The 16,711-nt window shown below is 40.9% G+C and overlaps 1 long non-coding RNA gene across 1 annotated transcript; it reads right to left on the minus strand.

Moving 5' to 3' along the window:
- Positions 1-5,092: 5,092 nt before the first annotated feature.
- LOC133223061 (uncharacterized) lies at positions 5,093-13,131 on the minus strand. The gene is made up of 2 exons (XR_009728454.1): positions 12,993-13,131; positions 5,093-6,213 (listed from the first exon to the last, which is right to left on the minus strand). It is a non-coding gene; the product is annotated as an uncharacterized LOC133223061 (long non-coding RNA).
- Between the last annotated feature and the right edge of the window lie 3,580 nt (positions 13,132-16,711).

The raw sequence follows: 16,711 nt of genomic DNA on the forward strand, positions 1-16,711 counted from the left end.
AAATAGAAGAAACTCAAAACACCCACTCTCACATCAAAATTAATAAAATTACCAAGGAACCATCATTTCTCATACGGTAATAAATGCCAAGCAAGCAGCTGAGTTAGCAGATAACATGAGGCGTGTTAATTTGGAATTACAACAGCATTTGATAGCAAGGCGATGGCTAAAGTTCTATCAGCTTTTCCATTATAAGCCACCATAAATATCTACTGAAAGCAGATATTTGGTGTTTCTGAGCCTCAGAGTCATTCTGAAATTTGCATTTGATTGAGTAGTTTCCAGTGGAAATAAATCAAATCAGTTGCATTTATGGCATTACAGATAAAAATTCAACTGAAGTTTAGGAGAATTAAGTTTATTTGTACTTCTAATACCTAGCAAACTTTGGTCCTTAACATTAATTGCAATGCGTGCTATTTCATAACTGTAAGAAAGAGCTTCCTCGTTTTAAAAATAACCTGCAAAGGAGTAATTGCTCATTCTTTATAAGCATGTGTTAAGTGCTCCTGATGCAGGTACCTGTGGCTGGCAATTTTTGCTGGAAGTGTTAGAATATGCACTAGAAATAAAATACAATAACTGGCAAGTGGAGTATGTCTTCTATGTCGGAATGGTGCCTACTGCCTATTTGTATTTGGTGCTTTTTGGTGACTACTGCCTATCGTACTCGGTGCTCTTTGGTGCCTGTGATGCTATGTAAAGATTATTTACTGGCACAAATTCCCAGTGTTCCTCAGGCTAGCTGTATTCTTATTTGGATATGAACCCTAGTTGGTTGGGCACTTTCCAAACAGGAAAGGCAGTTCAGCTTTTGTTTCAAAGTGTCATAAGCTAAAAAGGCATGACACAGAAGGAACAACTCAGAAACCACTGAAATCTAGCCAGGTCTCCTTGGGCATTAGTCAAAGAAAGACAGTCACCCCTAGAAATACTGTTATTGTAACAGTGCCAGCAACACGACACAGAGCAAAGGGAAGTAAGTACAGAAGAAAGAACTATAGTCAATTAAAGCAATCAGAACTGTAAGGTAATTACCCAGTTTGTATATAGCCCAAAGCCAGGAGAGATGCTGCTATTCTTGTGACAAGTGTCAGCCAATGTTTTATGGCATGGAGTGGTCAGAGCCTCAGTGCTGGGATTTACCTGCAGGAGAGCACCCCAGCAGTGCATGAGTGATTCAGGGTGAAGAATGTCATCTTATGAATCACAATGCCACTTCCTGTGGCACTTCTTTTTCCTTCCAGGATTCCCCTGGCTGTCTGATACTAAGTAGATTATAAGATCTTCAGGAAGCTGAATATACCTAAGGTCTCAGAACAAGTCTGTGCCCAGTGCAGTACAGCAACAGCATTGCTGCCTTTGCCTCCAGGTTGAAGCTGAAACATTTAACTTCCTGTAGACCTTATAACCGTAGGAATAGTAGGTCTAATTTTAAAACATGCCCTTGTTTTTGTTAAGTGTTGCCTAGTCTTCCAATTCCATAGTCATTTAGGGAGTAGTCAGTGTTTCCATTACAAACTCCTCCTCCAGGGATTTATCTCTGCAATAAACACATATTTTTATGGCAGAAATATATTCTTTGCACAATTTCTCTGGTGGAGGAAGGTGAGGTTAAGTGTCAAATTTGCTATGCCAGTGCAGGACACAAAGAGAAGGACTAAGGACTTGATTCTGAAAAGAGTGTCAAATGCTGGAGTTTAAGCTCTGGAGAAATTTAATGGAATTCTAGAGCTTTGTTTACATTTTTAATAAGCAAGCACAGGCACCAGAGTAATTAACAGTTGTTAGAAATGGTTGATAAACAAAATAAATAAATAGATGGATAAATACAGGCATAAACAGATACTTTACATAGGCCTAACATTCATGAATGTAAAGCCACATCTGCCTGTAGAAGAAAGGACAAAGATCACAATCACAATACAGAGAATAATGCCATCTCAGTTCTGCAATGAATTTCAGGTGTGCTTTGTACCCTCAGCTCTTGTTCAATTTAACTATGAGAAACTCAAGCTGTTAAGAAAAAGGATTAGGTTCGATAATGCAGTAAGTCTGATGCACCTTCCTTCTACCTTCTGATATCTATCTTACATACATACAATAGGAAAAATTAATAGGCATTACAGTTATTGGAAGAAGACTAATGTGTGACAGAGGGAAACTGCATGATGCTTCTGTAGATAACCAGTTTTGCTAAGGCTAGAACTCTAATCCAGCAATTGAGCAGCAGAAACTGTTCCTTCTCTCATTAACACACTCACAAAATTAATCATGGAATCATAGAATGCCAGGTTTGGAAGTGACCTCAGAGGTCATCTGGTACCACATCTGCATGATGCACATAGAGGCAGAATTAGAATAAAGCCTGAAACTGTTGTTTTCTAATACATAGAGCTACTTACAAGCACAAATTTTACTGTGTATATAGTATGTTAAAGGAAGAGCTTGTTCGGAAGACAGCTGCAATCCTAATCATGCATCTTATGGCTATAACATTAATTTTGTCTATTGCAGCTAGAAAAATGGTACAAGACTAGCTACAAAAATTTAAGCATAGCAGATGCAGAACTTTGCTTCAGGGTGGAACTAAGAGATGGAATACAGACAGTGAAAAAACATTCCCCAAATTTTGCTATCAGAACTATAGACCTTGGCAAAAGGAGAGATCATGAGAAACAGACAGAAAAGCAAAGGGAAGCCAATGAATAAAGAAAGATCCATAGACATTCTGAACATGTTTGTTCAGTTTATGCCTCTTAATTAAATTCTCTACCCCAGCATACCACAAACCCACATCAAATAGTCAAAGAAACTGCCATGCCCAACAGATTTAGTGAGCTGCAGGCCAAAAGCATATGCCTGTGGAAATCAAAGGAGGTGGTTTTTGATGAGCACGTGTACCAACATTTTATCTTCTCCTCTCCTATTGAATTGAGTTGTAAGCACTGATAAACAATAGCAAGCATATCTAAAACAAAAATCCCACTTTCAACAGCATCCATTAAACCACGTTTTGACAATGGCTTTCTTTTATTTCTCTCTGCAGTCCATCTTATCTGTAGAAATATCAGAGTAAGAACACCCCTAGCATATTAAAATACCACAGCACATTTTAATTACCCATTCAGTGTTTTAATATTTGCTTCCTGAATTAAATGAGGTGAAGAGACTTGCAGACAGACCTGTGCCTTTCAGCCCTCCTCATAATGCTGCATCATCTATAAGCTCTCTTGCTTCAATCTCATTCCATGAATTATTTTTAAAGGTGCTCATTTTTACTGTAAAATCACTATACAATGGGGCAAAACTGTTACATAAGATGGCATGCTGAAACTTACCTTTTGGTCCTGTTTTGTTCTCCCAAGAGAGATGATCCAGTTCTCAATATACTGGAATGGCACCTTTCTGGGAAAAGTAGAGTTTTCTTCAACTCACCTCCAGACCAAACTGCTCTACCGGTTCAACTTTAGCAGGCTTTGACCAAACTTACAGAGACCTTACTGAAACAGTCTTTTTTATATGTTTGGTCTGAAAGTCTTGAATTAGCGCAAAAGTTGGTTGCAGTAATTACTGTCAAATAATTTGAAAAGAAAAAAGAGAAGAAAAGTAAAAAGGAAAAGAATAAGGAATAAATAAAAAGAAAAAAAAAAGAGGAAGAGAAAAAGAAAAAGGAACAAAGAAAAAGAAAGAATGCTGCAAAGAACAGGTAGCTCTGCAGGAGCAACTGTTGAAGAAGCTGGCCAGGTGCACAGACTATGGTGCTGTGTTTTAACTGTATCAGGATTTACTCGTATTTTTTGTTTAATAGATAAGCTTGGGAGGCTAAGACAGAAAGTGAATTTATCTAAACCTGCTCTTGCTTCCTATCAGACTCCTGGTTCACTGGAGAGTCTACCAGAGACTGTCAGGGAAGTGACAGTACCTGAGAAATTTTTATTGGAGCTCTCCAGGACAGACAGAGATGCTGGAAATAACTAATTTTTCCAGCTCATCTTCTTTTTAGCTAAGTGAAAACTGAAAGTAAGAGATAATAAAGCTGATGAGGAAGGGTTGTTCAAGCCTGAACACATCAACCTGTCCTTGACAGTCTGTGAAATCAGCCAGCTGTGATGCTGGACTGATGATTAAAGGTTTTATTTCCCCCAATTAGGTAGAATAAAGATGTTGCAGCCTTTCCACCGGCACTTTTCTAAGGGGATTTAACTTCAGAGCAAACTTCACTTTACATGCTGGTTTAGTAGAAGTCATGCAGGGATTTTATGCATCTGGTACCTATTACATGCACTGGAAGCAGTGCCACCTCACTTGCCATGGTATGTTTCTCTGAGCAAGGAAACTTACCTACTTTCATCTTGTACCAAGTATGACTGCTGAAGGGACTAAAGACATAATTTGTAAGCATTGTTTTGAAGCATAAGGCAAGAATTAGGGTAGAGACTCATCCCTTTTGCACAGCTGTTATGCACAGAATAGTGTGATAGCCTCACTGCTTAACGTATGCTCTGCACCCAGGCCCAGGAGTGGATGTATCCCCAGAATAACAAGGGGTGCACTCATATGGCTGAAATAAAAAATAAACCATCTGATGATACTCCATTAAACAAAAATCTCCTACAGTTTTTCCCATGAAGGTACAAAGTTACTTCTTTAGTACTCAAATATAGCAAAATGGTGCTTAGGCACGTTTAGTCTGAAAATGCTGTCAAATGCCATGCTGCTTCAGACAAAAGAATATTTTACAGTAGTCTCTTCTCAAAACTCAAGTCACTTTTAACCAGTAGTTTATAGTTACAAATAACAGCAACTCACATGCCTTTGGGCACTTGTGTCAGAAAGCTTTTATTGAGATTGGGTCAACACACTCAGACCCAGCAAAGCACTGCTGATGCAGAAAACTTTGTCATATTTAGCAAGCATGTTGCAATAAACAAGAGCCATTTGGGAAGGGATCTGCCTTAACAATTCAACCACATGTCGGGGAAGGGCTCTGGCTTAGCAGTTCAATTGCATCTGTTCGCCTCCACTGGCACTGCAATACAAAAAACCATCAGAAAATCATTTGTTGTGGGAAAGGAAAATAAATAAGGGCTGCAAATTGTAGCATATTGTTTATTATTGGATTAATCTTAGGCATAGACATCCACATGAAGGAAAATTCATAGCAAAGGGACAATCTGCCATAAAAGCCTACTTGGTGACTAAGCAAAACACAGAATGTCTAGATCTACTTGCGATAGGCAGCAGATCAGTGAGAAAACTGAAAACAAGGTGTAGGTTTGACAAGCCTCAGCTTAGCAGCCTGGTGCAAGATCCAAAACAAAAGTGTCTATAATATTTAGTCTTCTTTATGGGTGCAGTTGTTCTTAAAACTTCATCATTCGTTTTCTGGGCTGCAGAGGCTATCTTCCTATTGATTTTAAAATATCTGCCAGCTTTCTTACAATTCTGCTCTACTGTTAAGTACAAAGGCTGCATTTCTGCTTACAGCCCACCGTTATTGCTTTCCTCCTTCCTCTGCTTTGGAGTTTATACTAGCTTTCGATTCGGGTACAGTAGTCATGGGCTACCTAAGGAAATTTCCACCTAAGTAGTTATTTCCACCTAAGATAAAAAACGAGTGTCAGTTTCAACTATGCATTGCTGATTTAATTTTTAAAGAAAGCCTACTCTGTTCACATGCAGCTGCCTCTCCATCATCAGTGGGACATCAACGCTGACTGCTTGTGACAGAAGTGCAGTAATGCTGTATTGGTAACCTACAGTCCATTCACATCACTTATCCTTTCAGATTATTGGATTCAATAGTTTTTTTACACTGCTTCTTGCTCACCAGAGAAAGAGCGTTCAGAGATTGCATCACTGACAAAATCAGACTTTCAGAAGTTAGGAAATAACACATTTGCATTTGCCCAGATGGTCTAAATTCTCATATTTTGTGTTCGGTCTAGGCACAAAATGGAGAAGGGCAGATGGGCAGTGTTGTAGAATGGAGGATACTTGGGAAACCCCAGGTTTGATAGTTCCTAATTTCAAAGCATTGATTTTGTAACCAGATCTAACTTCATACGAATCAGGGCCCTGGGGAAGAAAGAGCCCATGATGAAAGCAACTGAAGATCACAGCAGAACACACAAACACCAGGCTGAATTTGAGTTGGCCAGACAGACAAATATCCAGCATTTCCCAACTTCAGAGGACTTGGTTTTCCACCTAAGGGGAAAAAAAAAGAAGTGTCAGTTTCAAGTATGCGTTGTTGATTTAGTTTTTAAAGAGAGGCTACGCTGTTCACATGCAGCCACCTCTCCATCATCGATGGGACATCAACACTGACTGCTTGTGATAGCTACACAAAGCCAACTGAACTCTCTCAGCTACCAGCCACGCACACCTTGCTGCTATGGAGAGAACTGATGGAAGAGGGAATGGAGAGAGCTTGCAGACTGGGGTAAAGGAGGGAGCCTCTCCCAGCTCCCTTTCACCAGAGAGCAGCTCCAGCACCCCTGTAAGCTCTCCTGCTGTGCTGGCTGCAGTGGAGATACCAGCATGGGCTTGTAGTGCTGCCCAGGTGCCCCAGCTTCCCTGAGCTCTGGGAGGGAGAGGTGCAAACCATCTCTGAATCTGATCAGGGCTCCCAGGCGTGCAGGTGCCAGGTGCCACCCTGATGATTACAGCAACACCAGATACAGCCCACCACAGAGCATCAGGTTGGAGAAAAATTTCCTCCTGCATTTCCACATATGGGGTGCCTATTGCTGGTCCTGACTAACCCAATAAAAGTGCTGTTACTGACTTCAGAATGAGAGGAATCCCAATGCCAAACAGCTTTCATATCTGGTCTTCCTGACTGAATCAGAATTTTAAATGCACAAAGCTAATGGTGAGTGTCTGCCACAGTTATTATGGGAAGCAAAAAGAATAATGTCACGTAATGGTACATTTGTCTCCCAAGAAGCTTTGATGTCAGGAAACAGAATACCCAAGTACAACTATTTTTCTAACTTGTTCATCTTTGGGGGTTGCCACAGGCAGGTCTTTTTTTCCTCCCAGACCACCACAAAGTTGAGACACAGAGAACAAGTGATCATCCACATGACTCCGGATCTCTGGAATGGTCGGTTACAGGACATGTTTATTCATTTTTCCAGTCAGTGGGCATTACAGAGGTACGGGACAGCAAAACAGAGGTTATACTGATAGTCCCCAAGTGACTATCAGGAGCATGCACTTTCAGTCTCTCATACAGATGACAGTAGATATTTTCAGGGAACAAAGGGAAGACACAGCCCAGCTTTGTGAAACTGCGTAGAAGACAATAACTTTGAAAATTTGTATCTATGGACACAAAATTGTATTGCTGGGCAAAAGCACAGGAATGTCTTTAATAGAAACCTCTGCATACATCTCATTACCATATTATTTGTCATGCGAATTCACCCTGTATTTTTGCTGCTTTCCAAAGTGAGTAACAATGACTTGGAATAGAAAGCCCTTTGATAATCCGTTCTTACGTTCTATTACATACACCCGCTCCCACTGTGAGTTTATGTCATTCTGGTGATGACACAGACTGGACTCTTCATATTTAAACACTGAATTTTCCATGCTGTATAATTCACAGAGGATTTAGTTCAAAACTCAGGGAAGTTAATGTGCTGTTCTATTTCTCCATCATAGATCTTCAACTCTTCATTTTCTTTCTGAATACTTACCTGCGAAACTGCTTCTTGGAGTCATGCTTTTCATTCATTTGCATTCAAAGACCCACTGGAGAAAAGCCCTTTCAAGTTCTGTAGCTTCCCTATATTTTTCTCTTTACCCTATTTGCTCCTTTCCACAGAAAGGTAGCTTGGGAAATCCTTGTTGCTCCCATCCTTTCTCAATTGCATTATGCATCCTTCCCAAACCCATAGCATGCCTTTCCAGCATAACAGGGTGGGACTAAAATAGCTACCTGGCTTTCTTATTCATGGCAGAATTTGTTTCCCCCACATAAATGTACATAATAAGATGCTTTGTGGAAATCTATTAGAATCAACTCTTCAGAGTTAAGAGGTACTACAACCAAAAGAAAAATACAGGCACAACTCCTTCTGGACCTGAACTGTTCACAGAAACAACTGCATGAGCAATACTGTGGCACTGTGCCTGAACTCCTTAGCTTTGCTCGACTTAAACTGACTCAGTCAGGACCATCTTAGCTCTCTCTGTAACCACTGCACTGGTTGATCTGCAAACCAAATCATCTTCCCATGGATAATGGAGAGATGACCCTTTGTTCGTCAAGCAAACAGGCTGTCTCATCTGAAAGGTTATTCAGGCAAAATGTTGAGGTTTTGTTGCAAATATCTGAACTCAGTTTTTTTCTCAGGAGAGACACTGAGGAGCATCAAATGAGAACAGTAAAGGTCACTAAGGACAGCCAGGCAACATCTCAGCCACTTCCCTACATGATAGGCAGTGGTAAGACTAAAGCCTCCAACTTAAATAGCTGTGGAGTTTGTCAAGAACACTATATGCTGCAACAAGATAAAACAGTGGACCTCAGGACTGTTGTTTAATGGAAAGGAAACCAAGAAACATTTTTTGCTGTGTGCAAAAAACATCACTGGTAAGAAGTATAGCACTTCAAGATGGAAGGTGCTCTCTTAACTACAATACACTATGCCATAAATCAACTTTCAGGATACAGGATTAAGAACTAGGTTGCATCTGGGCCTAAAATTGATAGAAAGCTATAAATACTTCAAATTAAATTGTTTATTTAAACAGGAACACACATTAAATATACTTTACTAAACATGCATTGCAGAAGATCCGGCAGGTCACAAAATGAGGCTAACTAGTCACTGGAACAGGATAGTTGTGTTTGCACTCACTTGAAATAGGTAAATAGAGATGACACAGCTTCCCATCACCACCAGCAGCTGTGAGCAGGAATGGTGCAGTGAAATTCCAAGGCTTATGTTACGTAGGAGGCCAGCCGGGATCATCATAATGTTCCCTTTTGGGTTTAAAAGCTCTGAATACTATACATAATCCTTGTAATTAATCTAGCTCCATAGGCTCCTGTTTACAAGTCAGTTATTTTGGCTCTCTGTATCAGGAGAAAAAACTAGTTGCAGCCAGTCAGGGTTTATTGAAAATAGGGAATTACTATTTGGAGCAAAGTCTGTTTCTAAAAAGCCTGCTGTATAAGGCTAAGCTCTTTGGAAACACCGAAGCTGATCTCTATGACACATCCTATTTGCTAAAAGTTTACGGTAGATTGACTCATGCAGTTTTATGTTGTGCTCTGTTTAAAATGCTATTTTTTTTCAGTTGAGTGGTAGCTGTTTCAGTGGTTACCTTTTGGTTTGATGGTTTGTTTTCATAGGGCAGAGAAAGTTTACCCAAATTACGAGCAGTTGCCAGTACTGACTGAAGAAAAATGTCATCCTGACATTGATTTCTTTGGGGAATGAATCATGCAGCCATATAACTTTTAGCAGTGCTGTCTGTCTAGATTTGTGATCTTTTTTCATTCTTTTAGTACAAAATTTGTCACTTGAAACAATGTGTGATGTCTCGTCTTAAGCTTATTTATAGTTTTCCATCTGTTTACCAACAGTTCTGTTCTGTGTGTCACTCATGTCTGGCATATGCATCATCAGTAGTTCCATTTCAGTATAGAAACCCATAATTTCACCTTATATTTTGTCCATATGTATCATTTTTGTGGCTATGTTTTATCCATGATGGTGCATTACAAGGAGGCCTTCTTAATGGTAGAAACCATAATACGAGTCCCAAATATAGCACAGTGTGGATAATTGCAGACAGCCGTTCAGGGGTATTTTTGGTTTTGACAATTAATGACTGCCTGCATGAAAGATTTAATGCATCTCATCACATTAAAAAAAAAAAAAAACACCAATGGAAAACCAATGGCACGTTCCTTTGGAGAGATCCCCTGAGCTCAGCTAATCCAAAGAAAATCAAACCAGCTAAATCTTTAAATCAGCACAAACAGCAAACCTAAGTAATGAATATAGCTTTATGGATTTCTTCAGGCTAGATCCTGCTCACTTGAAATGCTCCACTTAGGAGAAAAGAGCTGAGGAGTCCCAGGAGCAGCCAAATCAAAGCAGCAAATGTTTCTGGTCTGATTCTAATCCCATGTAATTAGAATAACAGATAAATCATAACTTCCCATTTTCTTATCCCTGCTTTCGTTTTAGAATTGCTCAGTTCCTTTGTTTGCTCTATTGATGTGTGTCCCTGCTACTTATTTTTTCCTTATTAAGTGCTGGTTGATGCACATCTTTGGAGGTATAAAGCCATTATGCTTGCCATATCTAGGGACTCTAGTTAATAAATATAATAGAATCATAGAATCATAGAATTGTAGAATCACAGATTGGTTTGGGTTGGAAGGCACCTTAAGGATCCAACCCCCCTGCCACAGGCAGGGCCACTATCCAGTAGATCAGGTTGCTCAAAGCCCCATCCAGCCTGGTCTTATTATAAAACAGTAAAATATCAATCCTTGTCCTTTGTCTCCTTGAAAAAGGGCAGCTCAGCATTTAGTTTGTGTCTGCATTGCCCTCCCCACCACAGCACAGAGAGACACTCACTGAACACGTGCCTGTCCGTGTGCCATAGCATGACAGCAGCATGGTCATCACATCTGAGGGAGTTGGCACTGAGGACTCACTGGCATCCACACACAGGGAAAAACTCACAGTTACTGACTCATTCCCCGCCACAGAGCCTCCTTAAAGGAAAACACGTGCTATCTGTGAATCCCTTCCTTGTGCTAACAAGCAGCAAGTCACTTTCAGATCAATTAGGTCTAGAAAGTTACAAAGAAAAAGTTCTCAGTGAACAGTTCTTGCTGTGAAATTGGCGCAGGCAACATGAAGCAGGATGCCAATCTAAATCCAATTCCAGTGCTCATCTGTACCCTTGTGAAATTGGCTTCCCACCTCTGTGAGCAGGCACCATGCCATCCTACTGTATGGGTACCAGGGTGGGCAGCCATGCGATGATGCGCACACACTGACTGTGGGCAAGAAGGGCACAAATCCAAGCCCAGGAATGTGGATGTTACAGCATGGATGGAGCTTCTCCACAGATTAAACAGTTAATGGACCATGTCAACAGCATGAAGCTGGAATCACCTCCAAGATCAGCCAAACAGCCTCTTCCACTGTTTGAAGTCATTTTTGCTGCCAAGGGATCAGGACATATGAGACACAAGAAGAAGGAGGAGAGGAAAGAGAAGAGCAATTGGAGATTTCTTAATGATGTGTTCTGCATTCAAGCTCTGCCTGCTCTTTGTGTAGTCTTTATTCTTTTGATCAGGCTGTGGGCTTTGGAAAGAAAACATCTGATCTGTGATGCAGCACTGTGGATGCTTTGCATGGTAAATCTCTTCTGTGATATAAAGCCAAGGACTAGTTAATGTTAGAGGTAATCTCTTACCATTAACCCAGCTGCTTTCCAGTTCAGGTTTATTCTCAACTGGTTATGGCTGGTTATGGCCCAAGGGCTAAGACGTCCCTACCACAACATAGGGCAAAAACTTGTCAGGATCTAGTGCTTCCTCCCAGCATGTGCTGCCCTGACTAAACTGCAAGCACGTAGCAGATTGTGGCAATTTCATGCTCCTTAAACTGAAAGTGACTGTGAATCCCATAAAAAGTTGGAATCTCCAAAACCCTTGGAGGAATTACAATGCTACACAATATATTAATGACAGTGTTGGACACGGTCTGACACTGTCTTTGGAACTGATTTAATGTTACTTCCAAACTCGTAAATTCTTTTGAATACCTTCTGTCATAAAAGACCACACATTAAACGCAACTATTCACCAGGTTTTGGTGATGAGAAATACTGTGCTGATTTATGACCTTTTCTTCTGTATCTGTACTTATATTGCTGCAGCCAGAGAGCAGCTAGACGAAAAAGCAAAGCACCCAAGCAAGGTGCCACTTCCTATGTTGGGATAAGACAAATAAAAACTCGAAGTTTAGGGAATTCTGCCTTGGGGAAAAATGCTGAAAACTCAGTGGTTCCCAACAGCTCCCATCAATGGCAAAGTAATTACTATACAGAGATCTTTTTATAAACCCTGTAGCTCACTTTTTTCCTTGCTAGGGGTGGCTCAGCAGTAGTTCCAAGTGCTGTGAATTACTCTAAATGGTAGAAGTCGCAGCAGTCCTTTTATCCAGCCTGTGCTAGTGCTGTGCTTTATATGTTAAACTTCTAAACCCAGCCATAATGACACCACGTTATATACCTAAGCCAGTATCTACAATTCAGAGACATGCCTATGAAGTGGGGACTGGAATCCAGCTTTCCAGTTCCCAAATCACAGGTCACATCTCAGAGGTACTAGCAATAGTCAGAATTGAGCAGAAAAATACCTTTTTTTCCTTTTTTAATCTTTCTTCATTGTACAAAGCTTCAAGTTGAAAAAAGTAAAATTCATTAATTCAGTAACAGGTAAAAAAATAAAGAAAAAAAAGAAAGCAAGCAAGCCAAGCAGCTTTTTGAGCATGTACTGAAGAAAGGGTTTTTTTCTTTCATTTCTGTTAGGCCATCAAGCAGAAAATAAGCCACCCCCATCACCCCCCCCCCCCCCTTCACTAGCAAACAGTCTGCCAGACAATGACTAGGAAGGTGAGAGAATAAGGTTCAATGCTTTCTTTTTCTTGCCAGAAAGATACCCACACAGACATGAAACCAGCATTATGGTACACATTGCACAACACTGTGAGCCCCCAGACACCGGAGAAGGAGCTCAGGAGGTAAGATAGAGTTCACTGCATGGGGCAGATTCCTTGAGACACATTTGGTAGCAGGGTTCAGGCAGTGACCAAGGCCAGGAGTTCTGAGACCAGCAAGTCAGCCCCTTTGAAGCAGTGAGCAGTCAATGGCACCACTGACGGTGTTCAACACCACAGAAACTCCCTGGTTTAGACTATGCACTTATTATCACATACCAGTGGGCTAGGAGGGAGGTCTTCAAGCTTTCTCTGGTTTTCCATGCATCCTTCCTTGTTCACCGTGTTTCCTTTTCTCTCATCTTCCTTGCACATTCGCCTTCCCTTTTTGCTGGATGAGCTTATAACCTTACAGTGGAGGTAGCTGCCTCTGGTTTGCTGGGGTTTCCTTTGCAAATTGCTGAAGAAAGTGCTAAGATCTGTTAGGCTCTGGATCTGTTTGAAAAGTGAGCAGCAGAGTTTGAATTGAAAAAGAATAAAACCAAAATTCAATAATAATATATCTATATAACCTATAAATACTTGTGTTTAACAGGAAGGTCCAATGGGTAATGCAAGGCACAGCAGCTGAATGACAGGACCAGGAGGCTAAGATCCTGTAGGACTTGACAGACCTTGTGCTTTAAAGCTTTGTCATTGCTCTGCATGATAAACACATGCTGTATTGAAATCTACAGGTCAGCACATCACCTAGGTACCACTTCCTCATATGCGTGTTTTATCCTGGGTACAAGGTTAGCATCTTCCATCTCTTGTGACTGCCTTCCACCCATCACACGGCTTTCTCCAGAGCACCGCACACAGTTCACTGTTTCATGGAAGGGTTGTGAGCTTGTCAGCAAGCAAAGCTCAGCTTTGCACTAATACAAGGCTTCGTACAAGGCTCTGCCAGTCTGCACTTTAAAGTCAGCGACTGTTCTAAGCCTGTTAAAAAGGGTTAAAGGGAACAGCTTCAACCTTTTTTGGTTTGTCATGGTGGGCAGTATCCCTGTTCTTTTGGGGTGACTTGTGCACAGCTTTGCTGCTGATCCCTACTATAAACTCAGAAAGCAAACTCTAAAGACCACACAGCAGTTGTATCTCAGCTCACAGCAGTGTGTTTAGGCCTGTTTCTGAATATAAATACTTTCATTAGCCATGCAATCCTCTGTTTAATTGCTTACGTGATATTTGATTCTCTATTTTTTATAGAGAGGAGCCTCAGACCAGAATGGGAAGGGTATAACTGGGCAGGACAGAAGTGTGATCCCAAGTAAAACATTATATTTGGTCCCTATTTCTGCAGCCCAAAATAACAACTCTCCAAAGAGCAATGGAGATATTCAAATTCCAGAGCCAGAACTAAGCTCCATAGCTCAAGACAGAATGAGATCTCTGGGAGGAGAGTGAAAGAGAGCCCTGAAAGACAGAAATGCCTGAGATAAGAATGCGAACATCCGAGGCTGGATACATGCCCATGATCTCTCATGGGTAAGCAAACAGTTAAATTTGTGTCAGGGAGCAGCATGTTCAGTTTTCTAAAGAAGACATTTCCCAGAAGGAATTACATAAATATTTATGAAAATGAAGCAGGAAATATTTTCCCAGGGTAGGACCCTGCTCACTGCTGCACCAGGTCAGCAGAAGCCGGGGTTTGTTTTGTCAGTTTTCCCCTGGAACTGAATCATTGCCCTCTTGTTTGCAAAAATCTGTTCTGACACAGGAAGAGACTGCACTTAGATAAACACAATTACAAACCACACCGAGTATTTCACTTTCTATCACATCTCTGAATGCATATGTGAATGCCTCTTTTGAAAGATTCCTTGAGTGATTACATGCAAAACAATAGCAATAGGTCTTAGGCCCATCAGGAAAGCTGATGCCGTATGAGGGAAGCCAAAGGCACCTTCAGTAGAATTAAAAGTCTGCAGGCTATCTGTCTGAGAAGCATTCTCAATGAACATGTTCACAATAAAAGTGCTTATACACATTTACTATGAGCCAGTGCATTCTTGCAAATCCAGAAGTTAGAAATGTAAATTGTGATGCACTGCTACGGGAGTGAGCAGAAGTTACACACCATTGAGTCCTGTTGAATAACGCAGTACAGGGCGAAGTACCACACCTCACTAAGCATCCAGCAGCTCTCTGGATTTGTGGTCTGCAACCCAAGCTGTTTCTGAGATCTCAGTACTGACCAGCAGTCCTGCTCCCTGGGCACCAGCTGCATCCAAATCCCTCCTGCCTTGCAGCAGACACTTCCAGATAGAATCTGGGTCAGCTTTTCCATTTAAAGGCTAAAAGCTGCAGAGGACAGGAGTGGGAAAGGAGAGGTGGGAATATCCCAAGAAGCGGTGTGAGCTCTAGGGCAGACCTGAAGTTTTCTTAGAGCATCACCCTTGCATAAGACAAGGGAATGCTCACACCCATCCCTCAAAGTACCCAACTCCACAGACTCAAACTCAGTAGCAGGAAACCAGGGAGATCATAGTTGATAGGGACACGTGTGTTTTTTACACCGCCTAGGCTGACAAAGCCCCTCAAAGATCCATCAAGAATTACCTAAAACCATTAGAGTCCTGCAAGCTCTTTTACTGATCATAAAAGCAAGAAGCTTTTGGAGGAATTTGTCCTTGGTTTGGTTCTTTTGTCAGTTATTTCAGGCATATCAAGGTCTAATCATTGTTTATATCTTAGTCAGAGGAACAACAACTGGTAGGGATGCTGTTTACAGGCACAAGAAGATATTGTGTGGTGTCAAAACCAAAAATAACACTTTACAAAATAGCCCTGGGATTGCTTTCCTCCCAGTTCTTGGCAAGCCACGTTAGTGCCTTTCCTCTTCCATTCTCTCTAAGCTTTGCCACTGCGATTGATGTATCCAGTATGACAGGCTGAAACATTCCAAATTGCCATGACCTCTGATACCAGGAGAACTAAAACCATCTAGGATACCAAAGCAGAGAAATATGGTACTACATTTTTCTTCTACTTCAGATGCCTCCGGATTTATTCAGTACAGTAAGGTTCAGAAGAAGAAAGTTCTCCTGCATACTACATTTGGGTTAGAAAGGATGCTAACAGACTCTCAGCACTTTTGGCTAAATCAGCTCATGGTTATAAGCAGAATGTATTAACCTGGATTCCAACCATAGAATATGTGACTATATGAATTATTAAAATTGGCTGTAGATCTGGCCACCTTTTGATGAACACTGTTTTGTGATGTTGTTTGTACTCCTTATACTCTATTGACATTTAGCTCCTAGCATCTGAAGAATAAGTAAGCGAAGATAATACAAATTACCAACAAAGTACGTGGGCTCCAAGGAGACAATGCACTACACAAAGGTTACCAGACTACTGCTGATCTCAAGCAAACCAAAACTTTCAGGATTTTCTTTTGTATCTCCTCAGGGTTTCCCTGTCAAACATTAACACCCCGGGAAATGTTTGCTTTATATCTTTTATGTCTGGACAACACTGCCTGGTTTATTTTTCACTGTTGTCTACAGACATTTCTCTACGTCTGATTCAATGAGAATTAACATGCACAGTAGGCAACGTGCCTCATTAAATCTCCATCAGCAACGAAGACGCTTGAAGATTTTTCAATAACACTGGTTTATAAATACTCATTTGCCAAAACACAGGCTTTTTTTGCTAGTGTATCAGTTCTAATGGATTGCCTGTTAAGGTAGGCTTCCTAGCTCCAGGGCAGGATTTCTGGTCCAACATACAGTAAGACATAACTGATTAGCAAACAGCCTTGTTATAAGGCGATATAACCTTAAGGCTCTAGTGCAAACATCAGTTTGAAATACTCAGGCAGAGAAAGAATTTCAATTTGGATCTCCTATATTTTATACGAGTGCTTTCATTACCAAGTTCTTGGATATATTACACTTCATTTCTTACTGTGTCTTTAGGGGATTTGTTACCATCATTGACAGAAA

Source organism: Neopsephotus bourkii, unplaced genomic scaffold (assembly GCF_033783945.1).
Source record: "Neopsephotus bourkii isolate Nb327-2 ecotype Australia unplaced genomic scaffold, CSIRO-AGI_Nbou_v1 NB_1630, whole genome shotgun sequence".
Lineage (NCBI taxonomy): Eukaryota > Metazoa > Chordata > Aves > Psittaciformes > Psittacidae > Neopsephotus > Neopsephotus bourkii.